Here is a 25,365-nt window from a genome sequence, read left to right on the forward strand (position 1 = left end):
TACAGCTGAGTCACCCCTCTTCAACCCCCTTAGAGCATCCATCCTACGCTTCACCTGGGGCTTTTCCTCCTTCTGGCTGCCTGCCTCCTTCCAACCTCTGCCTGCTGGCTTACACCACCTGCCGCCTCAATCATTCCCCTTTTTAATGTCTGTCTCCTTATTGCTCCCATCTCGCTTTATGTCTCTCGTTTGTTCATTCGCTCCCTTTGTCCCGTTCAGGCTCTTCTTATGATCTTATCTCTCCTGTTTAATTGGGTGCAGGTGCGACACGCCACTCCCTCCAAGGCACAATCGAGTCACCTGACCGATCGGCCCGTCTTCACACATGTATGCGGCACAATTGGCCAAGCACCCCAGTCAACCATGGAGGGTTTAATTAAAATTCACCCAACGCCACAGACCACTTATCAGCAGGGCATCACAGTCATGAGGAGGCAGGAAAGGTGAACTTACTGTTTCAGACTATTTTTTGCTGAATGATTAAACTAAAATCTCTTCTCTGTTATGTATGCCAGTGGAGTTTTTATTTATCTCAAATGTGGACTTGAAGAGGAATTGCCAGATAAATCTTAACATTTAACATCTAATTTACTTTCGCAAATTAATGTAATTGGAAAATGTATTGCGGCGGTGGGCTGGCGCCTTGCCCGGGGTTTGTTTCCTGCTTTGCGCCCTCTGCTGGCTGGGATTGGCTCCAGCAGACCCCCGTGACCGTGCAGTTAGGGTGTAGCGGGTTGGATGATGACTGACTGACTGACTGACTGACAATGTATTGTTTCAAATCCTGGCAAGCATATTACTTGGTTAGGTGCTCATTTATTCTGTTTTCACCATACATATCATTTTTTTTAGCACTTGAGGTTGTGAAAGGAAATAGAATCATGAGAAAAATCAATAACTCACTTATAATTTTACTGTATATTTAACTAATTTAAATCCCATTCTAAATTAAGGGTCTCTTAAGACTTAATACAGTATAATTTTAAAATAAGAATATAACTAATGGAAACCAACAGCATTGTAAATATAAAATAGAAATCTTGTAATGCCCAATATGTGCTGCTGAATAACAAATATTTTAACAGTGAGGGAGACATTAGGCAGAAAACACACGTCAGGGTCGTGTTTCTAAGGGGTTTATTTTGCTTTGTTTTTTTGAGCTTTGATGCCACCATTTTGGGAGACCCCAACTGCTACCTACAAGTATACTTGTAATGATGCATGTTTCGTGTCATCATTGTGCCAGCGTTATTAAACGTGGCTGTGCTATAAAAACATCAGCTATTTAAACATAAACTTAAAACTTTGCAGAAAGACTTTCTTTGAACAAACATATTCTAGGGAGGAGTTTGTGATTTTAATCTTGGCTTCATTTTCACTTTGTGTTTTCCTTGTCCTTTTTAATGCTGACAATCCCCATAACCTTTAGCATTTTCTTTGTCTACTCTTTGGTATTTTTCTCAGTTTAACAGCACAAAAATTATTTTGTTTCCCTCTTAATGTTCAATCATGTTACCACAGAAGCATGAGATGAAAAAGCCCTAACAAGACCTATAACTAGGCAGGAAAATAAAGTTCTAGTTGAACCTGCAAGGACTGGGCCTGTTCCCTGGTCCCTGTGTGGACAGATGCAAGTGCCTGCCTGCCTGCCTAAAATTAAACTAGCTCCTAAGTAGCAGAAAAAGCAAACACTATGATTCTGAAAAAAAGCGAAAAGATACATGGAGTTAAACAAACAGCAGAACAAAAAATATTAAAGAAATACACCATTATGGAGGAAAAAAGTGCTTTCAAAGTTCAAGATGCTTGCTTCATATAGAAAGGGAACTATTGCTGCTTAGGCCGTGTGACCACATTCAACTCTTCATTTATCCACAACATAAGAATGTCATGATTTAAATCAAATCAAAAATTATTTATAAAGCACAATTTTAAAACACCATAAGTGTAAAACCAATGTGCTGTACAATTAAATAATAAAAAAAATCAATAATAAATCAGCAAAACAAACAAAGTAGAAAAATGACATAAATACAAAAACAAATAAGTTAAAAGAACAGATTAGAAGATAAACAATTTACAGAAAAACAATGGATATGAAAAAAATGAATACATTATTAATAAAATTGTTACCAGAGTTACTCCTATACATTTAAAAACAATCAAAAACAAGTGTGTTTCAAGTCTTGATTTAAACATTTAGTTGAAGAAGCTGACCTCATTTCAACTGGCAGAGCGATCCATAACTTTAGTGCTAGTACTACAAAGGCACGATCGCCCCTTGTCTTCATCTTAGACTTGGGCACAACCAACAATTGCTGTTGAGAGGAGCGTAAAGAGCGGACTGGTGTATACAGAAGCAGCAACTCGGCCAGATAGGATGGGGCAGCACCACTTAACGACTTGTAAACCAAAAGTAAAATTTTAAATTTAACTGGGAGCCAAAGAAGCGAGGCCAGAATTGGAGTAATGGACACAACTTTCTGAGACCGGGTAAGAAAACGAGCAGCAGCATTCTGAACCATCCGTAGCCGAGAAGGATGACATTTACCGATTCCAGAATAAGGTGAATTACAATAATCGAGACGCCATATAATAAAAGCCTGGCATACCTTCTTCAAATCAGAGTGACACAGAAACAGTTTGAATCTAGCAAGCAGTCTAAGCTGAAAAAAGCAGCTCTTGACAACGGACGAAGTCTGTTTATTAAAATAAAGATCGGAGTCAAGGATAACCCCAAGATTTTTGACGTGGAGTTTGCAAAATCCAGCCAATGAGCCGAGCTGATCCCTGACAGCCTCATCAGAAGCCATTGGTCCAAATAGAATAACCTCAGTCTTACTCTGATTGAGGTTCAAAAAATTTACGGCCATCCAATGTTTGACCTCATTGTAACATTCATGTGGTGACTTTAAGGACCTCTCAGTCATAGGTAAATAAATCTGGGTATCAAGAAATGAAATGAAATACCATATTTGTGAAAGATGGAGCCAAGGGGTAACAAAAACAAAGAAAATAGCAAAGGACCCAGAACAGTGAGCAGTAGAGGAAAGTACAGACTTGTTACCAACAGAAAAGGTCCTATTTGTGAAATAAGATCTGATTTAAATTAATGGTTCAGATAACAACATGGATTTCAAGAACAAAGTTGAATCTCAACAATACAAAATAAAAATAATAAATAAAACAAATAACAAATGCGCAAAACCAGCGGAACACGTTCTCCGTTGTGTCGCAGACTCAGACAGGGCTGTTATTTATCCACCACAAGTCTGCTGGGAGGAGAACTGGAATTGAATCAGTTGCTTTGCTCCGTGTGTGCAATGTGTAAAACAAAGTTGTTCGCCAATCAGTCTAATAGAATTCTTAGGCTACATCCACACTACTACAGTTTTGTTTAAAAACGCAGACATTATAATTCCACCTTTCGTCCACATACGTGTTTTTAACCCCCAAAATGAACATTTTTTAAAAAGCTCTCTAGCGCTATTCAGTTTTGAAAATGCTTGCTCAGCATTGCAGTGTGGATAGTTGAGAGCAGAAAGTTTTTAAAACACAGACTCTCTGATTGGTTTGTGTTTATTGCTTGGCTCTTTCCTGATTGGATCTCAGTAATTACAAGGGCTCATTTCCTGATTGGTCACTTTTTAACATATTCTAACATAGTGGACATAGAGGGGTTACTCTCCATGGATTTGATTGTGTTGTTTACTGGTATGCGTCTAAGTTGTGTTTTATACAGTTTTAATGGTGCAATTATGCACAAAAGGCAAATAATTTACCAATCGCTATAGTTTTGTGGCTGGCAGTGTTACCATCTCTTCAACGATCCTGCTGCTAGCTACATGTGTTCACTTTAGCAACGGGTGTGTTACCCGTGCAACTACTGAGTGTGCTGGAAAATCTACAACCAGCCAGCCAGCTGCCAAGTGCCGAAGGGGCAGGAGGTCAAGGATTTGACTGATATCTGCAAGCCATCAACTCAGTCAATGACAGAAGGTAAATAGCACACTGCTTTGTGGCTCATTGTTACAGCAGATAACAGCTCATGGCTGGAATATGGGATGCTGAAAGATGCAATGTTTGGCATTTTTGTAATAATCTATTTGAGGACAGATTGACTTTTCAGAGACTGGAAGTGTGCATCTCAGATATGCATAGACAAACTGCAAGAAATGCAAACAACAATCAGACCTTTTTCTGTTACATGATGCTATAGTAGTCAAAATTCTAATGGATATTGTTTGACTGTTTGTGCTTTGTGAAGGGCTGATGTGTCTTATCTCATGATATATAAAAATCCAACGTCTGTCTGTCTGTCTGTCCGCTTTTCACGAGAGACCAACTTAACAGATTTAGATCGGGTTTTTTTCTGTAATTTGCTTAAACATTCTGGTTGATTTTGCGACTTCTCTCATTGTGCTAAGTATCACAGTTCGCTTGCAGTACCAATTTATTTGCACAAATCCATGCAAAAATCAACCCATAACAAATTTAGGTCCACCCTAATATGAAATCCTTGCACCACTATGCAGTTGTGCATTTTGTACGATTTGCTTTGCTTTTTATTTGCATTACCTGCTGAATTTCTTTCTTTAATGTTTTTTAATATTGGTGCCCTCATTTTTTTATTTCTGTATTTCTAATGCTATTAGTCAAGCTACTAGCAAGTAGTCAAACTTAATAAAAAAATGTGTTTACAAAGCTACTGCTTGCACATCAAAGCTGGGCTTTGTGTTGGAGATAAGCTTTTTAAATTAAAAACCACCAACGTAATTAAAAACAAGTTCAAGTGAGTAATTAAACTGGGTCTGTGCAGAGCCCCCCTGTTTGCTCAAAGCAGCATTGGGCGGACGCACACACACAAATGGCGGGGTTCACATCTGAAAGCCCAAGGTCACTGCTTACTTTTATCCTCAAGGCCTATAAGTGCAGCACTCACTCCAGGCAGCTGGCAAAAGCAGAGAATGTCGCAAGTAGAAAGCCTTCTAATTTTCATTTTAACAACTTTATTGATGGACTCATCAATATTTCATGAAAAGTAGTAAAACAGAAGCTAATTTTAGTGTACAGAGGAAATTGGCCAGTTCAATTCAGGCTAATATCCATGTGCTAATGTCAACAACTAAATTACATCTATTTTCCTGTTAATATCTTTGGCACTTGGATTTATTCTAAGCGCTGAGCACTGTGATATAAGCTAAACGTGATTTCTCCACCAAAGGTTTGTTTAATGTATCTAAAACCCCAGTGTTGGCGTAGGCTTTACCACAGGCACTTTGGCTTCCTAACCCGTTCCAAAGACATGATTATTTGGTCAACTGCTGAGGAGTCTGCAAGTCAGGGCGCTCTGCCATGGATTGACTGTTTGCACAATGTGGACTCCTGCTTTGGATCCTGTGTTTCTGGGGCCTGCTCTGGCTCATATAGCTTAGAATAGAAACTCATAAGATGGACAGATCATTGCCAAAATGTCCAAGTGAACTGTAATTTTAGGAACAGCGATGCTGGAAATTAAAGTTTTGGGTACGATAAGTAGTAGATAGTACTTTACTTGTCCCAAGGGGGATATTTGTTAACTGCATTTATGATATTTTAAGTCTTCTTCTTCCCTACATCTACCCCATTTCTAGGGGTCAGCTGCCATCATCCAAAGCCTCTGTCTCCTCCTTAGGCTTCTCCCTGTGACAAGTCTTTTCCACACTCTCTCAATCATCTCCCCCTTGTTTCACCTTACTACATGTCCACACCATCTTGAGCTAACTTCTGCGATTTTCTTACTGATCTTTACCACTCCTGCCTTTCTCGTAACTCCTCATTCCCCAGCTTGCCAATCAGCAAGACACTTAGGACCTCCTCTGCATTCTCATTTCTGTTCTTTCACTTTCTCCTTTTTTTTCTCTTCCTTATTGTCCATGTTTTTAGCAATGTATCTTAAGAAAACCTTATGGCCATTAGTTGATCTTACCTTTATGCGTCTTGGTGTTCTTTTATCACATACCATCTCCAAAATCCCCTGCCATTTCTCCTATGCTTTCTTTTGTCTCTCATATATTTCCACTTCATAGCCCCCAACCTTATTTATAACAAACTCCAAGTATTTAAACGTCTTTATCTGCTTAAAATATAAGCAGTCTGTCATCGTTCCTACTGGCAGCCATTATACTGTATATAAAATGGCTGCTTGCATTAAGCGAGTGTGCAAAAGACCACGCTCTGTCATGATTTGAGTGTCAAAAATTAAATTTGGAATGAACAATCTAATGACCCGAAGTGTAACAGGCCCATGCTCATTTCTACATGACTCTTTTGCTTGTTCTCTTAAGTAAAATGCCAACTCTAAACACTCTGCTGAACTTCTTTAGAAACTAATAGTCTTTATGAACTAATGAAAATTACGATAGATAAAAGTTCAATTTCAAGAAGGGGATCAGCATTAAGTAAATAGGCTTGCTTGGCTGAAGTCCGCCAGCCCTGCCAAGATCAAAGTCCCAGCCTCTGTAGTGCACAAGAACCATCAGGCTGCATGATGGCCAGTGGATGGTGGAGCTCTCATTCTTCTACTTCCTATCAGTTTGTTTTACTCTCAGCAGACGTCACCTTTTTGATCATTTTGCCTGTGCAGTTTGCCGTATGAAAGACACAAGCCAGGATTATTCTGCAGAGGCTGGAGCTGCCATTCTTCTTTTTCTTATCACATAATTGGCCTCATGTTCAGCAGATGCAGCCCCTGTAGTTCCTGAGTACCAGCAGCGAAAGGCGGGACTGTCATCCTTTTTTCTTCCTGCCGTGTAATCAGCTTTTGCAAGTTGGTTCACTGTCAGCAGATGTCACCACAGTTCTTTTCCCGCCAGCAATGCACCACTGCTGTTTTCCTGTCAGCCACAGAGCACAGCCTCACCACCACTTGCTGGAAGATCAACTCAAGGGCCAATTACATCTCCAATTCATGGGTCGTATTACACATAGTATGTCATAAGCTCTTGATGAAGACCAAGATCAAGGATCAAGGATGTATGCATGACAAATGGACAGCCCTTAGCATTTTATACTCTTTTACAATTTTTGGATTTCTTCTGTGACAATAGGGGTTACTCTCAAAGTGCCCCAAACTCTACAATAAAGCCAAGGAGAGCAAAGTAATACGCAATTAGGGTTTATTATGTAAAAAGATAAAGACAAGGATGGGGTGAACAAATGAGAGATCACAAAGGTCCAAAGTAATAACCAGAAGGCTCCCTGGGCCTCCCCGTACAGGCAGTGACTTTGTGTCTGTCCTTGTGGTTGCACTCAATAAATAAGGCCAAACACTTCTTTTTACATCGCTTTTTTCCCTCTCACAACCTCTCTTATTTGCAGCATTAAAAGCAGCACCTTTGAGTCCACATTAACTGCACCCCACAGAGAAGATGGGGCAGATTTTTAATGAGAAATGATCGGGAGTTGAAACACAGTGCATAGTCTGGTGGGGTTCAGTTCACGAGAAAAATCAAAGGGCGATCTGTCACCAAGCCCAAACACGTACTCAAAATCAAAGACAAACGAAACTAAAGCGTTAAGTTGTAACCAGAAAGTCTTATTAACAAAATGTTCACCTCATTCTTCAGGTTTTTATCCACAAACTTATAAAAACAATAAGTCCCTGCTCTGACAAATTATAACGTCCACAGCCTTTAACCCCAACCCTAAAATCACTTACAGACAACCTCTCAGCCTCGGGAGTGTTATGATTTATCTCACAAAATGGGCAAAATGGTGTAAGACCTTCAAAAACAGCCAGGGAAGCAGGCCTGAATCCCACCACCGTACTAAGAGGAAGTGCTCCAAAATGCAGCTTACTTTGACTTTGGACTAAAGCGAGAAGAATTTTGATTCAAAATTAAAGTTAACAAATATGCTATGAAATGTCACTCAAAATGCCCCACAAGAGAGAGGATCACTGTCATCACCTGGCTTGTAGAGAGCAAGGCAATGAAGAATTTATAGGAGGAATAGGAAAAATGTAGCAAAATACTTCAGAGATACAAAAAATAAGCGAAAAGGATGTGTCTAATAGGCAATCCAAAGAAAACAAATCCCAATAAGAAATCCAAGGCAAAAAATACTTGAGAGTCAGAGATTGGAATGAAAATACAACACACATACTGTAAATCCCAACGAAATCCACCAGAGCGCAATCGAAACAGACCTCTGAGGACTTCAATTCCCAGCCTGCCTTTACAGGGCTGGAGGCAACGCCTTAGCAGTGATGGATGGGTGGCCCCGCCTCTTGGGGGCTCCACCCACAATATCCAAGGAACATATAAGATCCATAAAATACACATGAATACTACATAATAACTCAACAGAATAAAATGAGCAGATACTACATATAATAAATGAGCAAAACAATATTCTAAAAAATAAATGAGTACAATGAAGGAAACAAAAAGAAGCAGTTTAAAGATAAGCCAGTGGAGGAACCCTGCCTCGACCATAACGTAAAGACCCTCTGAAAGTCCTGAGGATTTCTCCCTAGAGCTTCGTTTGGTGGCTCCTGGATGCTCCTTGCATCCCCAAAACTCCAACGTACCTAAAGGGCTAGCAGTGCTCGATGCCTCCACCTCGGATTGTTTTCCATATTAAGGTCCTACCATGTGGGAGACCTGCACCCACTCTGAAGCTCGGAGGAACTGCCATACCATAACGGCTTTTCTCTTACATCGGTGCCCAAAAGCTTTTATTTCTGGGCTACTCTTGATATCTACTTTAAATAGCACACTGTCTGCTAACAGCTGTGTACCCACAACAGTGCGTAGAGGGGCTCTCTAGTTGTCAATGCGGTTTCCTCTTTTATAATATGGATGTATTATCCACATCCTATTGAGTATTTGCCTCATATCCCTTCCATTCATTTTGTGTCTTCATTGCATTTATCACAGGTGAGTTTATCTTTGTTATATAGATTTCCTGCCTCTTACCTCTTGTATTCATTTGGGTGACATGTTACAGTTTGTATATATTTACACACGATAACCCGAATTTAAAAAAAAAACAACTCCCTAAGCAAAATGAGATAAATGATTAGATGTGCTGTGGCTTTTAAATGGGATGATTCATCTAACAGTAAAAGCAGCTCATTTCCCTTGAAGTTATCTCCGCTCTTTAGAGTATTAGAATCCTGAACTCACCTTGGCGTGGCAGCGATGTGTGTGAGTCAGTCAATCAATCAATCCTGGAAGCGTTCGGAGGCTTTTTTAGGAGCGCAACGCATGACCGCGTCATACTTTGCAAATGACTCATTCAGATAGATGGACAAAAGCCCACAGAACTTCTGCTTTAAAATAAAGTAGCTTGGCAACTACAGAATGTCAAGGTCAAGGTCTTCCGTTCACGACTTGCCCCCAAGTGTGTTGCTGTTTCTAAGAAGCGTTAGGGAATATTTTAACAAGAGCTGTTTAGCCCCAGAGGTTTAGAAAGCCTCTAAATACTCTACTCAGCCTCGAATACTGAATGAAAATGCTGAAAACATGTTTGACTATTTTCTAAACTATTATGAGCTTACTAGTAAAAAAAAAAAATTGAAGGTAAAAAATATTTTATATTTAAACATCCGTTCAGAATTCTGGCTGTGGTGGGCACAAGACAGGACCCCTTGTCCATCTTTGACACAATGAACTGGTTTCATGTCTCCCAAATATTTGGTTGTGGATGAATGCCTGAAAAAAGCCGTGGGAAGAATGTGCAGATAAAACAGACTGTGAGGCGAATTGGTTTAGAGCTCAGATCTCTCCACTCGAATGATTGCACCATTGTGCTACTCTCACTTGTTTTTCTCTTCTTCTTCCATAGGTATTCCCTTTTTTATATGGGATCACTATATTTTACTAGACTTCTCCAATAGACTCAAACAGGTTTTTCACACTTTTATATTTTTATTACCGGCAGGTTTGTTGCTACTTACAATTCAGTACAGTTGAGGAGGACACACTCAAGCAGATTGTGATGAAGTCGTGCTGAGCCACAGATGGACACTAATGCAGCTCTCTATATGAAATAAATGATTTCACCATTCCAGCAAATGCGCAGTAGAATATGACCCTTGGGTGGGTTGAGACAACATTCTGAAAACCGCTAAGTCCTTGTCAGAGGCGGCCTCCTATGGCACAGTGTCTCGCATCTTGTATTCATAACTGATGTTCCTTTTGCACACGTGTAGCACTTTGCAATTTTCTGTATTAAATGGCATTGACCAAGTAGTCACCCAGTTCTGAATCCTATCCAAGTCTTCTTGAATTGTTTTTGATGCGTCCCCAGTGTCTGCTGTGCTTTTTGTTTACTTAAATAAGAACAATTCTAAATAATTACAAAACATCCCAACTATATGCTACTCTATGCAAGCACTGGCAGCAACTGCCTATGATGGTCTGGGTTTAGCCAGGAGCCTCTTGGAACCCTTAACCATCGATAGTCATGTAAAGAGATGAGCCAGGCAAATGAGGACACACACACATTCAGCAAGGGGTTGGTGCAGTGGTGCCAAGTGAATTTACTAAAATTGTAACAAACAGTGCAGCACATAAACATCCTCCTTATTAAATAAAAAATGTCCGTCGGTTAAAATCCAGAGATAAAATAAGAATATAACAAACAACAATCGGGTCCTTCCTTAATGTTCCTCGTCTACTCCCATACAAGCCGAGCACACCTCCCTGTCTGTCTCCCCCCGGCTTACCCATTGCCCAGCTTTTGTAACTGGCAGAGACTCCAGCACCATTGGTCCTCTTCACTGACCCCTTTCTTGGCTGCCTCTGTCAGCGTGTGCCAGACCACTAGGGGTCAGTTGTCCTCTCGTCTTCCTTCTCACCCCTGGCATCCCTCAGATCCCTGAGAAGGGCTCCACCACTACTGCGCCCACTCTTTTTATACATCAACAGGGTTGATCTGCCCCTCTCTTTCACTCACTCGCTGGCTGGCTGGCTGGCTGGCTTGTCCTGCTTGACCCCAGTTCTGCTCTTTCACAGTTCTCAGTTGGTCTTCTTCCTGCCCCCTCTCTTTCACGCCAGCTCCTTTTATTCTGCCTGATTAGGTGCAGGTGTGGTAATCCGAGGGGTGAATGAGGCACCTGACTGACCCACTCGTCATTTGCTTGTGAATACACAAGCAGACAAGCACCCCAGTTGCTCGCGTACACCCACACCTGTTCAGAGCCTGCACACTCCGGCACTCGATTCTTTATTTACAGTCGCACTTTGCCACGGACCTCTTACCATGCTGCCCTTCTGCTAAGGCTTCTTCTATATACGTTATAGTTGATTCATAAAGTGCTTATTTATGCTTATTTGCATGGTCACTACATCTGCCACTGCTCCAGTTTTATTACAAAATTCATCAATTTACTAAATAAACCATAATCTGTATCATTAACAGAAATCAGAAAAAGTAACAGTCCAAGGGAGGAACTCCACCGATGACCTCACTCCACGTGAAGCTTTCTCCATTAATCTGTGCTCTTTGTCTCCTGACAGTTGACCAACTTGTGGTCCAGTTTTGCAGGTTACCCCTGATGCCTACAGCTTCTGGTTTACTGGTGGGACAGACTCTGGTTCTCCTTAAGCTGGGACAGACTCTGGTTCTCCTTAAGCTCAGAAAACAAATGTTGCCTGGACGTGAGCTGCTGTGAACTTACACTGTGGGCTTTTTCTTCAAGTCTTTCAGTCTTCTACTACAGTCCAAAGGTGTGCTGTCATGTTGGGCCATTGTGTTTGTGTGCCTTGTAATGAACTGGCATCTCAACATGAAGCCCAACTCTTTTAAGGACAGACTCCAGCTCCGTGTTACTGTGTAATGGAAAAAAGGGTTTAGAAATTGGATGGATTATTTAAAAAACATGAATGCACGTTGCTTTTTAAATGAAATATAATAATGACAGCACTAGACAAATGAAAGTCCTGAAGCATTTGTTTGTGACAAGAAAATGATTTGTTACATTATTTTTGTAAATAGATGTTAAACATTTATCAAGAAACAGCAAGCAATTAAATCACAATGATGAATTAAGCAAGAAACACTTCCATATTTCCCAGAGGTGGCAGTCTTTTTTTCTGTCTTTCAGATCAATTATTTCACCAGCTTGCAGAGTATAAACATGACTATTGAGTGTTATATCGTAATTATCGTTATTACAAGGCTGAGCATGAAAACCAACAATCAAAGACTTTGTCCAATATGGCCAACCTGAATTTTAAAGCATCCTGGTACGGTAAAAGTGTTTCCCAATGAATAAGAGCAGTAATAAAAGTTATATAGTTTTACAGAGCATGCATTATTCTACAACTCACCTCAAGGCATGGCCAACCTCAAGGAACAGATATGTGGGCAAGAAAGGCAAGAAGTCCTGCAAAATAATGAAGTCTCAGGAAATGGACTGGGGAGGTGGCAGCCCAGATTTGTGTAACCTTGTCCCAGAGTTGTGGATACGCAGTGGATATGAATGGAGGCAAGAAGTGCGGAAAAGACGGTGAAGAGAAGCTGAGCAGTTACAACGTTTACACTCTGTGGGCAAAAGGAAGGGGTTTGTGGTTCAGTGAACCTGAATCCAGATTAAATGGATTAAATGGCCATAAGGAAAATGGAAGGAGGAAACAACAGAAATAGAGGACATCTGATTTATCTCTGGTTTAGACAGCAATTAAAGACATGGAAGGAAGGTCTCAGCTGGAAAAAGAAGTACTGGGCTGAAAAATGACAAATGAAATGGAAAAATGGTAAAAAAAAAAAAAAAAAAGACAAATTCTTTAAGTGTTGTTTAGGTCATGCAGTGGGCTGGCGCCCTGCCCGGGATTTGTTCCTGCCTTATGCCCTGTGCTGGTGGGACTGGCTCCAGCAGACCCCCGTGACCCTGTAGTTAGGATATAGCGGGTTGGCTAATGGATGGATGGATAAATTGTAATGGCTGACCCCTTACCCAGCCGGCAGCTACACTACCAAGACCTGTGGCCTGGACGAATTACTGAGGCGAACCTACATATACCAAGCCGTACCTCTAACAAATAATATTTACCCTTCAATCGATGGTTTAAACACAAACACACAAAGGCAGATATGTAAAATAGGTCTATAAATAAGTTAATTTGTTTCCTGCCTTGCGCCTTGTGTTGGCTGGGATTGGCTCCAGCTGACCCCCGTGACCCTGTGTTAGGATATGGCAGGTTGGAGAATGACTGACTGACTGACTGTTTAGGTCATTTCAGCCAGAACAGAGGTATATCTCATTAAATGGTAACCCATAATATTCTTTCTGCATATGTGACACCCTGGAAATATGCTAAACCCACACAAATTAAAAGGCAAACATTACTGAAATACATGAACCAGGAGTTTACTCTAGGCATTCATTTTCGATACAGTGTACTGTTTTTAATGCAGAGCAATGGCTCATTCACTTCACTTCAGTTCAAGATCGGGGCTGCTATAATTTGAACACTGCACTATGAAAGTCTTACAATAGATATTGAATGCAATATCTATATATACTGTAAATGAGACTGTAAGCTTTTTGGATATTTGTTTTTTGCTAATCATACAAAAATGGCTGAATCGATTTTCACACAATATCACGTGTTTTGCTGTTGGTCCAACTTAAAATATAGATTATATGGGGGCAACTCAAAAGCCAGGAGCAACACTGGGACTACAATTCCCATCAGCCACTAGTGTAATACTACATTTTTCGTTATGTCACTGTATCTGGACAGTACTGTTATGAGTTTTATTCACATGTGCATGTTAACTGTGGCACACACGGGCTCAGCAGTTAGAATTGCTGACCAAGCATTGGATTAGATAGCCAAAGACAACTGGAGGCTTGTATAGTCAGCTTAAACACAGGTTAGGGTATTTCTGTCCTCTATCAGCACAAACCTTCTTTCCTTCTTGGGAGAATGAGAATCGACATGTAAGCACTATGATATTTCTGTATTTTGTGGGAGAGGAATTCAGCCCTTGTTTGGAGACGGAGAAGACCAGCAAATGAAGCAAGAACCATATAAAAGGTCTGGACAGTGGCCAGACCCTTCGAGGCTGCGTCGACACAAAGAGTTGTCGAAAAATCTCCCAACGTGGGGACGGAGAAAATGGCTGACTGTGTTGATCCAGATTCCCACCTGGATAAAAGTCTGTCCATATGCCTCCCCGCTGTAACCGCGTAAAAACGTCAGTAAATGTAAGCTAAAAGATATTTTGTCTCATGTGATTCTTGTACCGCCGTAATCACTATGGGAGGGATATCGCCTTTTCTGGTATATTATGATATTGTTTAATTATTTAATAAGCCACAATATTAAAAGAACACATTTCCAAGAGAGCTAATGCCTCTGCAGGAAACAACTAGGAGTATGCTGGGGCGGAGGCCAAAGCATGATCTTTAAAACCACGGTTACATACAGTGTTATTTTTCAGAACTAATCTGAATAACAGATTCATTGTGTTGCTGGATTACAGCTTTTGTCTGAGAGTACTTTTTGTCTCATCGTGAGTTGTGTGTAGCCATGGTGAATTTCCAAAAGAAAGTTTTTCCCATTTATTTATACATGGAAGGCTGGATACTTCAACTAGTATACAATAAATAAATAAGAAACAATCATGTAGTAGTCAGCACGAGTGGCTGTAGGGCACATTTATGGCCTGTAGATTAGAACTTTCCCTAAATCCAGTGGTGTTAATGGCAATAGTTCTGCATGGAGGTAAAAAGGAAACTACAAGATGGCTGAAGTCTTTAATAACACTGAACGACAATTTTTTTAAAGGTTTTTGCTTCTTGAAAATGTTTTGATGACTATAATAGTTAGCTTCAAGATGATCCCAAATGTAATTTCAGATTGACTGTGTCATAGTGGAATTTAGAGGAGCACGAAATGAACTTGTATTGAAATTAGTGTGTTTAATCACCTAATGATGCTGGCACATTGCATCAGTTCAATGTTTAGCTCCTGATTTCAATTTACACTCAGCACTTGATGCTTCCCATGTCCAAAAATAGCTGTTTAATATTTAAAATTACACTTGCCCTGATACTCCTTTTCCATGAATGCAATGACCTGGTGAAATCTTTCATAAGGTTTATCATTGACTGCACCAGGATTAGTGGAGGAGAAGTCCAAGTGTGAATGTAGAAAATGAAACTTGAGCAACACGTTGCACTTCATGGGTTTGTTTAATTGGAACATGTTGTAAATCAGCGGGATGTAGTTTGGTGCTCTGTAGTTGCCAAGAAAACTCTCAACAAAAACCATGAATATCTTCCATGCAATTTATGATCTTCAACCCCAGATCTTCAGTTCAGTTATTCATGGTAACATCTGTCTCAGATGTTGAAATCTTTCACCTTCCTTGTTCAACGCTTTCACAGAATTTTTCATCAGTCCCAATTTATATGAAGAGGAGGCAAAAAGATCTTTGTTGGGTTGATTTATTTCGCATATTTTCTGCCCTGCAACCAGACATTTAGGGAGTGGCCAGTTCCTTTGAATATAATGAGACTCTTTAACATGGCTGCCCCATTCTCAAATTAAACAGTACTTGGCATATCCAATCTGTGTTCCTTGTACCAATGCAACTGCTTTTAGATCAGCGCAGATGTTCCAGCTGTAGTTGTTATATTGTGTATGTGAGCTTATAATCTGAGAGGAAATCACAAAAAATTGAGGATTGCAATAACACAGAACATGATAGAAAAATGTTAAGTTGCTTTTTGTTAACAGTAGACCAACAACAATAAGATAAGGCTGAAAGTTTTCAGAAAGAAATATCTTTATTGTGAGAGTGGAGTCATGTTTGTCTTTCTAATGCAAGGTGTGTTATGCATGTCCTGAACAAAATGTGCCAATAATGTGCCAATAATGGTTTGTGCCAGCCTCACCGCCCACAGAAATGATTCTTTATGGGCTCCACTGTGCACTTATAGATGTTGATGAGCACAGATGTAGACATCTAGACCTTCCTCTGATGTCTGAAGAAATAAAAGTGTTGGTGAGCCACCTCATTGAAAGTTGAGAAGTGTTATGTACATTTCAGGTTGTCAATGTTGGTAGTTGTAAAAAATGTAAAGCTTCTCACCTTCTCCACAGCACTTGCTTTGCTTTGTAGATATCAGTTTAAAATGTTGGTAACCACAGGTTTCTCAGTTTGAATACCCAATGATGAGAACTGGAAAGAAATGCAGAAACCAATAGATGGCACCTTGGTGACTTCTTGCACCCTATGAAAGACTTTTTCAGTTAGGGGGACCTTAATTATCAGTTGCATGGTCCAAAGTGACATTGGACTTCCTGTAGCAATAGATTTTGTAGCAGATGAAACAAAATGGGCGGAGCAGACAGGATTCAAGACAGGAAATGACATCAGAAGTCCTCTGGCAAGTTCTCCTCCAATGTATGGTAAATGGAAACTTAGCTAAAGGCAGTATCACACCTAAAGCCTTCTCTGAATTCATTTCAGTCAGACCCAAAACCATGAAACACACCAGATGCTCATGTGTTTGACAACCTTAAACTCAGATTCATTACAAAAAGCAGTTTTTGATGGAAGAAACTGGATTTCTGATGTGTGGTAACAAATTCTGACAGGTTAGTCCAAGGTCAATGATCCTTTTAAAAGAGTTGATGTGGAATGGCCTGCCCAGTGAAAGACACACTGAAAGAATGAAAAGACAGAAAGAGCAAAAGGTAAAAGGGGTACTGAAGGAAAAGTGGGGTACCCATCAAAACAGGTAGATAGATAGATAGATAGATAGTTAGATAGATAGATAGATAGATAGATAGATACTTTATTAATCCCAAGGGGAAATTCCCATACTCCAGCAGCAACATACTGATAAAGAACAATTTTAAATTAAAGAGTGATAACAATGAAGGTATAACAGACAGACAATACCTTTGTATAATGTTAACGTTTACCCCCCGAGTCGCATAGTGTGGGGTCTCCTCAGTCTGTCAGTGGATCAGGACAGTGACAGCAGTCTGATGCTGAAGCTGCTCCTCTGTCTAGAGATGATCCTGTTCAGTGGATGTAGTTGATTCTTCATGATTGGCAGGAGTCTGCTCAGCGCCCCTCGCTCTGCCACAGATGTTAAACTGTCCAGCTCCATGCCTACAATAGAGCCTGCCTTCCTCACCAGTTTGTCCAGGCGTGAGACGTCCCTCTTCTTTATGCTGCCTCCCCAGCACACCACCGCGTAGAAGAGGGCACTCGCCACAACCGTCTGGTAGAACATCTGCAGCATCTTATTACAGATGTTCAAGGACACCAGCCTTCTAATGAAGTATAGTGGGTGTTAGACAAGCCCACAAAGGCGATACAGTTTAATTTATTTGCTTCCCGGTTTTTCCCTTGACTTTCATTTATTCCTTTTGATTTTGCTCAGTAAATCTTTTTTGGCATTTCTGATGTCAGGCTACACTTTATTATAGAATGAAATGTCTTTCAGCTGCACCATCTTTCACAGACGTGGAGTAAGATAATCAAAACATTTCATATACGTAAAATGAAGATGATCTGAATCAAGGGATATGTTAAAAGATAAACAACTCTGTTATAATGAAAACCCACACAATTGGACCAACATCCAGAAGAGGGCTGAGCGGTCTCTGTATCCTCAAAGATGTGATTACTGAACATTTCAAAAAGCCAGTTCATTTAATTTGGCCACAAAGCAGTAAATCCTTTTTTATTTAGCAAGGTTCCACTTTGAACACAGTATATTTATCTAGAGACCCTTTAAAACAAATAAATGTTTAACTACATACATTTTACATAAAACCACTTACAGTCAACTCTCACAGCCACAGAAAGGACATTTATTGTTATAGCAGCTCAATAAAAGTTAACCAAAAGGTATTATAATACTATAAAGCATAATGTTTCATTTTTGAAATCCTACAATATATTCTAAAATCTCCCCTCACTTGACATATTGTTTATTCATTTTTAGATTTGTTCATCATTTTCTATCATGACTTCCTTACTGAATATCATCATCCTACACCAGAAATTGTGCACCAGAGGTCCATAGAAAATCTGCAGAACTGGAGCTTGGACAGGTTCACCGACATGCTGAGACTCACTCAATAAACCTGAAAGCTTGCGTTTCTCATACATGAGGCTAAAAAAAAAATGCAGGCTTTGTTAGGCATTGTAAGCAAAAAGGAGCGGGAGCTTCAGGGGGTGTCCGGGCGGCGTAGGGCTTAGCTGTGCTGCCTTATATCTTCAGGAACGCTGAACCTGAATAGCTATCATTATGATTCAGCTAAGGTTACTTTATGTATCTTCTTATATAATATGCTACCGTGGCTGTTTGTCTGTCCAGGATTTTAAATCACCTGTCGCTCGCAAACCGTTTCACCTATTGACCTGAAATTTGGTACACAAATACTACATGAAGTCTGCTATCCGCTTTCGGGGTGATGATTTTTATTACTCTTTTTACTTTTATTTTATTGTAGAATCAACTCTCGGCAGTGGCCAGCAGGGCGGCTGTGCGGCGCATGCATACGGGCATCGTTCTCATTCCCTACCACCTTCGCGGTCACTTCCCCTACCTCTTCATATCTTTAATCATTCTTGAGGCAGATTGTGGCGCTTAAGTGAAAAATTAAGAAAAATGTACTAAGTAATTCCAACACAAAAACTAACTTAGTCAGTTTTAACATGCAGATGAAAGAAGAGAAGCAGTGTTCAAGTCAAGTGGATTCACTGCACGTTATCGAGCAGTGAGCCGTTACTGGTATATAATATTTTTGGTGTTTATTAAGTTGCCATCTTTAACTATTTTTGTGTAAGATCGTGTTTTTCTTTGATTATGTTTTCTTTCATTTGTAAATATTGTGTTTCTATGTAGTCTGTCTTTGTCTTTTACCTATTATGGGGTGGAACCTAAAGAGGCGGGCCCACCCTGATGTCAGTGCTAAAGGAACACGGTCAGCCTTCAGTGGTCCATTTACCTTCTTTGAGTGCATAGATTTGTAAGTACTGTATTTTCCGGTTTATTGCTTTTTCTGCTTCTCTTCTTAGTAGTTGATTATTGTATCGAGTATTGGGGATCATTTGCTCTGCTGTTTGTCTCATGTTTGTCCTTTTCTAATATTTAAATAAACATCCTCCTTTATAAAGATCCTGCTGCAGGACTTGTCCTTCTTAGTCAAAGGTTTTATGGTGCCTTTATCTATCATGTGTATTTTTGATATGTTTAAGAATTTAAAAAGATTGTTTGGAACTTGGAAGGCCACTTACTCATTTTGGGCCTGTATGGGGTTTGGCAGGTCAAACTACTTGAGGTAAAGCAAATTCTAAGCACGCTAGGAAGACCCGACCATGCTAGTGGAGCCTTTAGGAGTCCTCACTCTCTTCACTATAGCTGTGAACTCAAGTCATGACAGCTGTTTGTGTGGGCTTTGCACATTTTCATTTCTCAATTTTCTCTCTGTTTTCTTCTTTCAGGTACAGATTAGTAAACTGGCTCTTTGCGAGAGTGTTCTAGCACCCCACTCAAGAATGCTTTCTACCTTGTGCCCAATGCATGGGATAAACTGAACACTAAAGTTGCATTCAACAGGTAAAAAATGTATAGATGGGATATCCAGAGCTCCGCCATGTTCACATTGTAGCCTGTGGCCGGGGTCCCGCTGAGAGGACAAGGGGAGCAAGTGTGGTCAGTACGTTACCTCCCCCGGGATGCTAGATGGCAGCCCCCTGGGTTGCAGCGGTGCCTCAGACAGATTTGGAATTTGGCGCAGCCCTGTTGGGATCCACAGGCACCGCCAGGGGGTGCTGCAGCTGGAGTTTCTGAGCCCTTATGGGCAGTTCTTGTGCCACACCCGGAAGTGCTGCCAGAAATGAAGTCATCAAGCGTCTGGAGCACTGACAGGGGTCTTATAAAAGGAGCCAGCAGCCACTACTCAGGGAGCCAGAGTCGGGAGGAGGAGTGAAGGAAGAATAAGAGACAGAAGTATCGTGTGGAGTTGTGCCTGTGGGAACGGGGAAGGTGTTGCCCACAGGCAAAGAAACAGAAATTAAACATTTATTTATTTTATCAGTGCGTCTCCTGTGTCGGGTCAGTGCTCTTATAGCGCCTTTCAGTCACAACATGTAAAGACTCCTGTGCAGTAGAACAAGAAACAGATTGCCTGGGCTTTTAAAGAAAAACATTTTACTGGAGCCATTTTGGAAAATGTTTGAAAATGAGGTAAATCACTGGGCAAGGATGAAACGAACACCCGCATGCAATGAAGCAGCAGGAATTCTGCTGAATGCTACATTTTTGAGCAGTTGGTCCTTTTCTTGGAGGTATTAGTTTAATGACGTTAAGTGAGGGATTTGCCATTTACTTAACGCTTCACTACGACTCCCTCATTTACATTAGAAATTACTAGTCTGCATTATGAATATGTGACTGGGAAACACCACTAATGATTCCTCTGAAATCTGCTAAATAGTGATCACTTAAGCAGACAGAAACATCTCCCCTAATGGGAGGTTTGCAAAGCGTGTTGTGTTAATGCTACATATGCACACATGACAGTACTTTGTGATTTAATTCTCCACGAAAACATCAGAGTAAAATTTTTCTCAGCTGCCACTGTAAAACACATGAGATAAGCAACATTTAAAAAGATATGTAATTTTTGGGTGGAATGCTCCTTTAAAAACACTAACTTTGAGGTTCCTACATAGAACCCAAAGTGTAAATTGCTTCTACTTTCAATAGACTTTTATTTTATAGAGTTGATAATCAGATATTGTCATGGCCGGTAAGCATTGTCTAGCAACAGGAAGTACTCATGAAGCACTACATCCAATCCTTCCAAATTTCTTAATTCAGTTCTGGATCGTGATAATCATTTTCTTCATATAAGCACCTTTTCCGATGCTCAAACGTTGAGAATGACACAATCGGAACAGAAGCACAGAAAAGGCTCAATAAATAAAACTGGACAGAGGCCACATTTTAAAACATACATATATAAATGAAGCACAAAATTCTCAAAGATAAAAAATATAACAGGTTAACAAATGTAGGCATAGTGTAACATGCAGGTGTGTTTGGGGAGATCATCTGAAAGTTGGAGCATTTACAGTTTTTTAGTGACGTCATCAAACAGTCAGCTGTTACATTTCTGTTTATTAAATATTTTTTGTAACAGTGAGTCAGAAAACAAAAAGAATGACAATGAAATGTAATTAGTAGACTACATTAAATACCAGCACTTTACAATGTCATATAGTTAACAGCATAGCTAGCCCAAACAGGCTTGTGGTGGCTCAGTGGCTTTCACAGACAGCAGAGTCCAATTCAAGTGTTGTAAAACTGGCACTGATTAATGTGTTCTCGTTTGTTGTGGAAAATCTGTAACTAGTTGTTCACATTTCTCAAATGTAACACAGCGTAAGTACCCGAAAGGTTCAACTCCATTTGGTTACTTTGGCCCATGATGGAGAGCAGCTCTGAAGCTTTGCTGATAAATTTTACTGTCATAGAAATATTGAATCATTACAATGTGCAGCTGATTTAGCTGTGAGGTTCTTATTAATAGAATGTAAATAGTAAACACAAATTGGATCAACGTTGCTTACAGAACAATGCTTATTGATTCATTTCTTTCCTTTCTTTTCACGTTCATTTATAGATAAGTGTTTTTTTTTTAACCTTTACCTCAAGCAGCAGGAGAAGTGAAGTGATGTCCATATGGTGAGGCTTACTTACACATGCACCAGCCCAGCGATTGACAAATGTCTACTCTGATTTGCTATTAGGAGTGGCTGTTGAATGAGTAAAAAAAAGAAAATATGCAAGATGACGTAAATCTCTGAAAATTTGAAAGAGCAGACTAATCTCACTTCAAAATCACAAGGAATGTCTCTCTGCTTTAAAATAGACAAGATCCAGAATTTGACAATGTTTTTCAATGAAAGATTTTGAACTATCAAATGTAATCATTTTAGAGCGGTCATTCCAAAATCTGGGTTCAATAGAGCTTCTCACTGAGTCTCCCATAGAACGTTACAGCATCAGTGTGTCGGAGCGGGTGGACGGTGTGCAGTGCCACAGTTATATTGGAGTGTCTGACACCTTATATTTCAAATCGTAACCTCAGATCCTCAAATGAGTGTCTGCTTAGAATTCCAAGAGCTAAACTTAAAAGAAGTGGTGAGGCGGGCGGGCGGGCGGCCTTCTGCTGTTAGGCACCTCAAATCTGGGATAGCCTGCCAGTAGGATTCACCAGGCTGATACGGTAGAGCACTTTAATAAACTGCTTAAAACACATTACTTTAACATGGCCTTCTCATAAGTTTACTTTAATTTAATCCTGATACTCTGTATATCCAACTCATCATAATAACTATTCATGGTGGCTCTAGAATCCGCACTGACCCCTACTCTCTCTTCTGTTTCTTTTTCCGGTGACCTGCGCCATCACCACCTACTCCAAGCATCATGATGCTCCAACATTGATGGATTAAAATCCAGAAGTCTACATGACCATCATCATCAAGTCCTTCCATGAGAACCTTAAATACAAAGTGGACTGTTTCATTGATGTTAGGTAGAATGCCCAGAGGGGGCTGATCAGGTGGTCTCGTGGCCTTTGACCCCCTGCAGATTTAATTTTTTTTCTCTCCAGCCGTCTGGAGTTTTTTTTTGTTTTTTCTGTCCTCCCTGGCTATCGGACCACCTTACTCTTATTCTATGTTTATTAGTGTTGTCTTATTTTAATTCTTACTTTGTCTTTTTTTCTCTTTTCTTCATCATGTAAAGGACTTTGAGCTTCATTATTTGTATAAAATGTGCGACAGAAATAAATGTTGTTGTTACTGAAGTAGCCCACTGCCAGGCCATTTAAAGCTTTATAGGGTAGCGGTAGCAGAAACATTTTTGTATTCATTCCAACACATGTAACACATTTCCACTCTGGTGCCATGATAAAAATACAGAACTTAATTTTATTTAATAGAAAACACCATTTAGCATACCTGATATGGCAATTATTCCTTTCTATTATTACTTTAATGAGCAATGTTATGTTTGATGTTTTCTGTTTTCAACTAGACCAGTAAACCATTAATATAATACTCCAGAAAGAATGGATAATGTCCAGTTTCATCTCCAAAGAAGCAATAACTATAGGCATCTCCGTCAACTAGAGCCCAAGAAGAAATATGTTTGATAAATCTCCACTCAAGACCCACATGTGGCTCCGTCACCCTGATACCACTGCTCCCTCTCAAATTCTAACTTATCTTGCCATCCCAAGGATGGTATGGTTGATTCTCTCTTTATTAAGCCCTAAGACACATGGAACCAAAGAAGACAATGTGTTTTATCCTAACTACTCCATGTCTAAGTGAACCAAATGAAGCTGAGATAACACATTAGAGGAGGCACCCAGCAACTTGGAGTCACAAAGTCAATGTGGGATGTGAAGAAAGAATGGATACGCTTCTTACTATTAGAAAGAGAAAAAAGGAACAAGCAGACACAGGATTCGATACAAAAGCGGATATAAGAAACATTCTTAAAGTATCTTACATGAGATGATTTAGAAAATACTGCGGTAGGCTGGCACCCTGCCTGGGCTTTGTTTCCTGCCTTGTGCCCTGTGTTGGCTGGGATTGGCTCCAGCATACCCCCGTGACCCTGTAGTTAGGATATAGCTCGTTGGATGATGGATGGATAGATGGATCGCATTAAAATGACAACAAGATTTCTTGTCAAAATGGAAGGTATGACAGTATCATCACATAGAAAATTAGCTTATTTTCTTAATCTAGATTTTAGTGCCAATTGGTAAGAGTTGTGTTTTATTGCAATTATACTCCATCCAGCTTTTAAGTTCCTCATGGCAAGCTGTGAACCAGGAGTTTTCACATTTTATTGTTATACAACACTGCGGAAGGAAAGGGGAACGATCCAGAGCAAGGATAAAGGTAAGGTGGAAAGGTTTGACATCTGGCCTCCCTCCATATGATGAGGAATGTTTGATCCCTTGTAAGTAAGTTGGATGAATGATCACATTGTGTGGCGAGTCATAGCAAGTTAATTTTGGGTAATGAGTAGAACAAATTTAAACATCTAACTTCAGACGCTTTTTTAATGTTGGACGGATTTCATCTAATAGATCTGATAACTCAGAAGGGTTATTGGAAATCTATGGAATGAGCTATGGTAATTGTAATGGTACAGAAAGTAAGCATTGTTACTGTTACAACTGAAATGTCTAATCCAGACTTTGAAATTTGTCCACATTACTGCCTAGGAAGGTAAATCATCCTTGTTAATATTTATTAACTCAGCAACAGAAACTGCCAATATTCTAATTATGAATCATTCTGATCCTAGAATGCTGGTGACTTCAACCAGAGAACCTTAGAAGATCATCAGCATTCTCCATTTGTGGACTCAGGCTGCACCTGCTTTATCCAGATGTTAATTCCTTTAAATATAGGCCTGTGGGACAACTCGACAGATCTGACTACATCTTACTCCCACCTATAAGCCTGATATCAGACAGCGGCAGCTCTCTTATTATCCAAGACAGAAGTTCTTATATATATGTCAGTGGTTGTGGTTTTTTATAATATTTATTTATTTTTTCTTGAGCTTCTGTAAAATGTGAATTCCCCCTTCCTTGGGGACAAATAAAGTTTTTGTTAACATGACACACAAGCCTTTGCATACGTGTTTTCTCTGGGTAGACGTGTTTTCATCCCATGTCTCAGTTGCCAGGAGAACGTGCATTGTCTACAGTAACTGTGATCAAAATGGAGTTTCCATCCTTTTTTGTGGAACTGTGAAGCTGCAGAAATAATCATTGAACCACTATGACCCTCATGACAGCCGGGTGCGACTTGTTAACTTACTTATGGCCAGTCCAGGAGCAACAGCAAACATTCTGTCGAAATGTGGTTTGGTGTAAATTGTGACAAAGAAAAATAAAAAGTACCGGAGCTGCAAGACATTTTAATAAACAAGACAAAAGGATAGTTGGGAAGAAGTGTTACTAGGCAGCAAATAGGAGCAAAAAGCCCAGCCTGATGGACGGTAGTACCCCTTAATTAGTTTATTCTGGATGGGATAGTAACAGGGACTGGAGTAGATGAAACAACGAAAAAGTGGGGGAGAAATGGCAGACATGGTGGAGAAGGAACAGACTGAGTGGTGAGAGATAGTAAACCTCAAAACAAAAAGGTTTAATAAAGAAAGTGGCAAGAAAGTGGGAAACCGCAGAGAATGCAATGAGACAAGCACAAGTTAGTGGAAAGAGTAACTAGAGGTGCTGAGTCAAAAGAGAGAAGAAAAGACAAAGGCTGACCAGTTAATAAAGGGATCTTCTG

Source organism: Polypterus senegalus, chromosome 12 (genome assembly GCF_016835505.1).
Source record: "Polypterus senegalus isolate Bchr_013 chromosome 12, ASM1683550v1, whole genome shotgun sequence".
Classification (NCBI taxonomy): Eukaryota; Metazoa; Chordata; class Cladistia; order Polypteriformes; family Polypteridae; genus Polypterus; species Polypterus senegalus.